The sequence below is a fragment of the Nomascus leucogenys genome, chromosome 10 (assembly GCF_006542625.1).
Source record: "Nomascus leucogenys isolate Asia chromosome 10, Asia_NLE_v1, whole genome shotgun sequence".
NCBI lineage: Eukaryota > Metazoa > Chordata > Mammalia > Primates > Hylobatidae > Nomascus > Nomascus leucogenys.
In genome coordinates, this window is record NC_044390.1 from 2,138,305 (window position 1) to 2,145,867 (window position 7,563).

Here is a 7,563-nt window from a genome sequence, read left to right on the forward strand (position 1 = left end):
AAGGGAAAGGCAATGGCAATCTTGGGGGCCTCCGGAGTCTGGAGGATCACTCTGATGGGGGAATGTGTGTGGGCTAGGAAGGGAGGTGTAGAGAGCTTGTGGGATTGTTTTGGGTGCCCCCTCACCTTCTCTCATTCTCTCTGGCTACACGGGCCTCCCATCCTCCAAAATACCATTTTCCATTTTGTAACCTATGTATTTGCACGTCCTGGGTCGAAATAGTCTAACCCCAAATTTTCGTCTGGGCTGGCTCCTTTATGCCATTCACTTGTCATCGCCTCAGAGAGGGCTGCCTAACGTCTCAAAAATACCAGCCCTGGCGACCTCTTAAAGTTCCCTTCCTGTGTGAATCACGATCTGAAGTTAGCTGATGGATTTATTCTTGAACATGTTTAGGACTGGTCTCTCCCCCCGGGGCCTTATCAGAACTGGAGAGCTTCATCCTGGGAGTCAAGTTGGCTCACAGGCAGCGATGCTGTTACACCAGTCATCACAGGTGCACCGACCTCTGCACGCCCAGTCACACTGGACGCCTGGTCTCCTTACTCTTGAATTGATTTCTGTCAGGTCTCCTGGCCTCAGTGATGGAATTAAGATGACTTCTATCTCTGAATCCAAGGGTGACTGAAAGCCACAAGCTGCAGAAAGGACAAGGTCAGCATTTCTCTTCAAAGCACTTCAGTCTCATAGAAAAGACTTAGTTTCAGTCAGGTGGACCTAACCATGTAATAGCTGTGGCAGACACTGCTAGTGGTCTCTCTGGTGTCTATTTTGCACTCCTTCCACAGTAGAACACTGATGCTCTTCAAGTGGCCATCTGCCCAGCTTATAATGCTCACCTCCCCAGTCTCCTTGTAAGGAGTAGTGGCTCTGTAACCAATGAATTTTAAGTACAGATTTGTTGGGGGTTTGGTGGATGTGTGGAAAAAGACACAGCTGGCATGTAACTCTGGCCTTTTGTCATCTCACACAACCTTCTTCCTGCTTGGGTATGACACAGGATGTCAACAGGTAGAATAGCTGTAGAGAGCTAGCAAAGGGATCGTGACCAACTCAACATTCCACTGGAGGCTATATGATCAAACAGCAAACTGTTTATCATGAATGTAGAATGTGGGCAAAGTCGCTTCTGCTCCAGCCACCAGAAGGTTTGCTGAAGGCAATCACTCCCTGGTGCCATGCTCCTTGAGGTTATCTAATGGGACATCTAGAGCCTATTGGTTGAAGAATGCAGTCTTGCAAGCCTGCTGTAAATCAAGCTACTGACCGACAACCACCCCCCCACTTCTCCCTATTCACGCTACCTAATAAATACGAAGGGCTGTAAAGGCTCAGGGCCCTTGTTCACTGGAAGCAAGGAGCCCCCAGACCTCTTCTTCCAAATATACTCTTTTGTCTTTTATTCCCACGTTTGTCATCCTTTGTTCAGTCCAACAGGGATAGGGTCCGCTGCAAACAGCCACCTTGACATCATGAGGATGAAAGTTATGCTAAAGATGGCTTAGCAGAAAAAGAGAAATAAACAGTCAAAGAAATGGTATTAGAAATGAAAAAGTGGACATAATCACAGAAATTTTTAGAATTTTGCAAATACTATGATCACCTTATCTCAATATACTTAAAACATATGCAGGGGCTTACTGTAGAGAAAATTATAAGTACCAAAACTGACTCAAGAAGAAATGGAAAATCATTAAATAAGTTCTGAGGCTTCTCCATGAATACCAAAGCAATAGATAATCCCTATCCTATAAAACTATACTGGAGAATTTAAAAACTAGACACCCTTAATACCAAAACTGGACAAGGACAGTAGGGAAAGAATTTAAGTAGGGAAAGAATTGCCAATCTTCAATGACAACATACACATTAAAATCCTACCTAAAGTGACAATAAACAAAGTCCAGCAATACCTAGAAAAATATGTCATGTCCAAGGAAGATATGTCAGAATACTTTCATGTTCTGGAATGTAGAGGCATCACCTATGTGGATAAAGACAGCATTCTGAGTTGATGGAGAAATGGCATAGAAGGAACCAGGTCCTTTGATGACATCATGGAGCAGAGCTGTCTTCTTGCCTTGACCTGCCACCTACCTACATGGGAAGCTGTTACTTGAGAAGGCAATAAAATCTATCTTCTTTATTGACAGAGTTGACAATACTTTTTTTATCTTATTGTAGCAGTCACTTATCCTCAAATGACTGCTATATCCTATTTTCCTATTATATGGGGCTATATGCATCCTTGTTCATATTTAGCAGAGAAGCAACAGAAGCACACTAAAGAATTATGAAGAAAAATATTTCAATATATCCAAATTTTTAGAGAGCTACAAGAATAATTTCATTATCAAGTTCTCCTGGAGCAGGAAGATGACAAAATTTCTCACCTTAACCACCAGGAGTTACACTGTGCTTTTTTTGTAAACCCAAAACTATAGCTTTTTGAAAAACAAAAACCAATAAGAAAGATGAATAATCTCCTGGCTGAATCGTTTAGATTAAGCTGATACAACTTATGAACTACTGCCAATCTTCACATTTGCCATATTTATAAATTGTTTTATTAATTTTTTAAAAATTCAGCATAAAGAATAATATATACTCACAATAGGCAAAAATAAAATTATAGCACAAAGAAAGGATGTCATATGCTTAGGTGTCAGATGTTTAACAAACAGAATGTACAACATGACACTTGATTTGGGAAATAATACTTAGTCCAATGAATTTAGTTATCCAAGGAATCTACTGATTAAAAATATGAATTTTCTATAAAATCATAATTTCTGATTTTATATTTTTCTCTGGAGAGGTATTTTATGTTGTATGTCCATAGGGCCTTACCACATCATGGGACATAAGTGTTTCCTTAGTCACTCAGGAAAAGCCTTGTGATATCCGGCTAAGACAAAGGGCAGTCTACTCCTGTCACTGGGAATTTGATCAGCTTTCTATGAATCATCTGAGGGTGGAAGAGACACCTGAGCACAAGTTGAGTTTTGTTAGAAAAGACAAAAAGGAGACTGGACGCCAAGCAGGTAACCAACAGTATATATTGCCAAGAATTTATCACAGGAGTGCCACGGTGGGGAGCCTGTTAATATCATTCACCACTGTTAATAAATAAGGATGAAACAGTTCCTGGAATCATCTCAATAGATGATTGAGATAAAATGCAGCTCACACCTGTGATTTTAAAAAGAAAAAGCCTTAGCAAACTAGGAATGGTGGAGAGCTTCCTTACTTGGATAAGAAGGTGGAATAAAATTATTATAAACCCCAAATACTTTCATTCAGCTTTGGTTAAAATGGTCTGTCAACATCAGACTGGAAAGTAAAGGTTTCCATAGGTAGTTCTGAAAAGGAAAGCAGTGGCATAGACTTTGTCTTTTATTGTAAATAATATTTACTCATAACTTACTATTAATTGGAAAATGGAAAAAAAAAAGCCTCAGACCAAGAGGTGAAACCTCACTTAGGTTAGGTTTTGTGAGCCTACTTTAAAAGCAATAGAGTGATAAATTGGCCTTCATCAAACTGAGATACACACCATGTGAAATAAAAAATTCACTGGGCTTAAAAAGCAGAATGGAAACAAAAGAAGTAAGACTAAGTGAACCTGAAGAGAGATTGATGGCAATTATCCAATCTGAAGCACAGAGGAAAAAAAGTTGGGGGGGCAAAAATCACTGCTTCAGAGCAATGAACAGGCAGTAACTAAAATTCAAAATACAATACCATTTCCGATTATGAATTTTAGCTCCAGATCAACTGCAAGAACAAACCAGAAATCCCAAGAGTACCCACAGACCCTCTGAAGGAGGCAGGAGACACCCCAAATACTGTGAGTACCCCAACTTCGGAAATGGGAAAGAGAGATCCTCCTCTCCCAAACATACCCCACCCCAACTGGAGGAACTGAAGGTCTGTTTGTGGGAGAAGTTTCTGACATTTCCTGGAGCTGAGTCAATTTAGAGAGCTGAGCAAAATACAGGGGTAGAGGAAGCAGCGGGAAAGACCCTGGGAGCTTGCTGGACCCCAGGCAGGCCATTCCTGCCTGGCACCACAGGGATCCATTGGGAGGGCACCCAGGGGAGAGGGGGAAAACACCAAAGGGAGAAGGAAATCTCTAGCTGCAGTTTGTGACACTTTGAACTGGGTGAGAAGCCTCCTGGTCAGAACTTGGGGCAGGGCACGGATCAGGTGTGCAGACTCCACAGGCAGGGAAAGAACCAAGCCCTTTTCTTTTGCAGCTGGGAGGCACATAGCCTGGGGCAAGTTCTCAAGCCTGGTTCATCCACTGGCTGGAAACAGACTCAGTTCTGTTGGGGGGTCACAGCGGGAGTGAGACCGGTTCTTTCATTTGTGTGGGAGCTGGGTGAGGCCTGTCACTGCCAGCTTTCCCCCACTTCCCTGACAACCAGCATGACTCAGCAGACGCAGCCATAATGCTCTTATGTACCCAACTCCATTCATCTGGGAACTTCACCCACATCCCCCACAGCAGCCGTAGCAAGACCTGCCCAAGGAGAGTGTGAGCTCAGACATACTGACCTCAGACATACCTAGACCTGCCCCCACCTGATGTTCCTTCCCTACCCACCCTGGTAGCTGAAGACAAAGGGCTTATAATCTTGGGAGTTCTACGGCCCCACTCACCAATGGTTCCTCTCCAAACTGCCACAGCTGATGCTCTTTGGAAAGTGCCACCTCCCAGCAGGAGGCAAACCAGCACAAAAATAGAGCATTAAACCACCAAAGCTAAGAACTGTCACAGAGTCCATTTTATACCCCTGCCACCTCCACCAGAACAGGTGTTGGTATCGATGGCTGAGCGACCCATAGGTGGTTCACATCACAGGACTCTGTGCAGACAATGGCCAGTACCAACCCAGAGCCAGGTAGACTTGCTGGGTGGCTAGACCCAGAGGAGAGACAACAATCACTGCAGTTTGGCTCACATGAAGCCACATCCATAGGAAAAGTGGGGAGAGTACTATGTCGAGGGAATAGAAAAAGAATGGTAGAAAAGAATCTGAACAACAGGCTTCAGCCCTAGACCTTCCCTATGACAGAGCATATCCAAATGAGAAGGAATCAGAAAACCAACTCTGGTAATATGACAAAACAAGGCTCTTTTACACCCCCCAAAATCACACTAGTTCACCAGCAATGGATCCAAACCAAGAAGAAATCCCTGATTTACCTGAAAAAGGTTAGTTATTAAGCTAATCAGGGAGGCACTAGAGAAGGGTGAAGCCCAATGCAAGGAAATCCAAAAAGTGATACAAGAAGTGAAGGGAGAAATATTCAAGGAAATAGATAGCATAAAGAAAAAAAATAAAAAATTCAAGAAACAGTGGACACTTACAGAAATGCAAAATGCTCTGGAAAGTCTCAGCAGTAGAATTGAACAAGTAGAAGAAAGAAATTCAGAGCTTGAAGACAAGGTCTTAAATTAACCCAATCCAACAAAGACAAAGAAAAAGGAATAAGAAAATATGAACAAAGCCTCCAAGAAGTCAGGGATTATGTTACATGACCAAACCCAAGAATAATGAGTGTTCCTGAGGAAGAAAAGAAATCTAAAAGTTTGGAAAATATATTTGGGGAAATAATCAAGGAAAACATCTCTAGCCTTGCTAAAGATCTAGACGTCCAAATACAAGAAGCACAAAGAATGCCTGGGAAATTAACTGCAAAAAGATCATCACTAGGCACATTGTCATCAGGTTATCTAAAGTTAAGACAAAGGAAATAATGTTAAGAGCTGTGAGACAGAAGCCACCAAGCAACCTATAAAGGAAAACCTATCAGATTAACAGCAGATTTCTCAGCAGAAACCCTACAAGCTAGAAGGGATTGAGTCCCTATCTTCAGCCTCCTCAAACAAAACAATTATCACCCGAGAATTTTGTATCTAGTGAAACTAAGCACTACATATGAAGGAAAGATACAGTCTTTTGCAGACAAACAAATGCTGAGAGAATTCACCACTACCAAGGCACCACTATAAGAACTGCTAAAAGGAGCTCTAAATCTTGAAACAAATCCTGGAAACATATCAAAACAGAACTTCTTTAAAGCATAAATCACACAGGACCTATAATACAAAAAAAAGTTAAAAAGCAAAAACAAAAAACAAAAATCCAAGGTACACAGGCAACAAAGAGAATGATGAATGCAATGGTACCTCACATCTCAATACTAACATTGAACGTAAATGGCTTAAATGCTCCACTTAAAAGACACAGAACTGTAGAATGGATAAGATCTCACTAACCAGCTATCTGCTGCCTTCATGAGACTCACCTAACCCATAAGGACTTCACATAAACTTAAAGGGATGGAAAAAGGCATTTCATGTGAATGGACACCAAAAAGAAGCAGGGGTAGCTACTCTTATATCAGACAAACCAAACTTTAAATAGCAGTTAAAAGAGACAGAGGGATATTATATAACGGTAAAAGGCCTTGTCCAGCAGGAAAATATCACAATCCTAAACATATATGCACCTAACACTGGAGCTCCCAAATTTGCAAAACAATTACCAATAGACCTAAGAAATAAGATAGAGATCAACACAATAATAGTGGGGGACTTCAATACTCCATTGACAGCATTAGATAGGTCATCAAGACAGAAAGCCAACAAAGAGGTCTGGCACAGTGGCTCATGCCTGTAATCCCAGCACTTGGGTAGGCCGAGGCAGGCAGATCACCTGAGGTGAGGAGTTCAAGACCAGCCTGGCCAACATGGCGAAACCCTGTCTCTACTAAAAATACAAAAATTAGCAGGGTGTGGTGGCAGGCACCTGTAATCCCAGCTACTCGGGAGGGTGAGGCAGAAGAATCACTTGAACCTGGGAGGCAGAGGTTGCAGTGAGCTGAGATCATGCCATTTGTACTCCAGCTGAGGTGACAAGAGTGAAACTCCATCACAAATTTTTAAAAAAGGAAAGTCAACAAAGAAACAATAGAATTAAACTATACCTTGGAACAAATGGACTTAACATATACAGAAGATTTCATCCAACAACCACAGAATATACATTCTATTCAACAGCACATGGGACTTTCTCTAAGATAGACCATATGATAGGCCATAAAATGAGCCTCAATAAATTTAAGAGATAAGAAACCACTTTCCTAAAACAGTCCTTCTTTGAAATGTGCCTAGCATCCTATGGATGGCAAGTAAAGCACTCCCTAGAGGTAAAATGGTGCTCTCAAGCACAGGTTCAGGAAAAGCTTTTCAGCAGTGTTTAGCCGAGGTTTTTCCCAGCAGGCTTAAACTCAACCAGAGGCCTTAAAACATCCCCAGGCACTGATAAAGATATCTAAGCATCGTCTAGCCTAGATGTATGAGCTGGGCTTGTGCAAGAATCACCACCCATAATTCTTCAGAATGACTGCAACAGAAGTCTACCTTCCTTAGAGCTCTCCCAGAAATACTATATCCCTTTCTTCAGTATGTGCATACCTTAGTTACAGTTCTTTTGGGACTACTCTGCCAATTCAGCAGGACGAAACATGTTTACTACCTGGCAGAAGCAT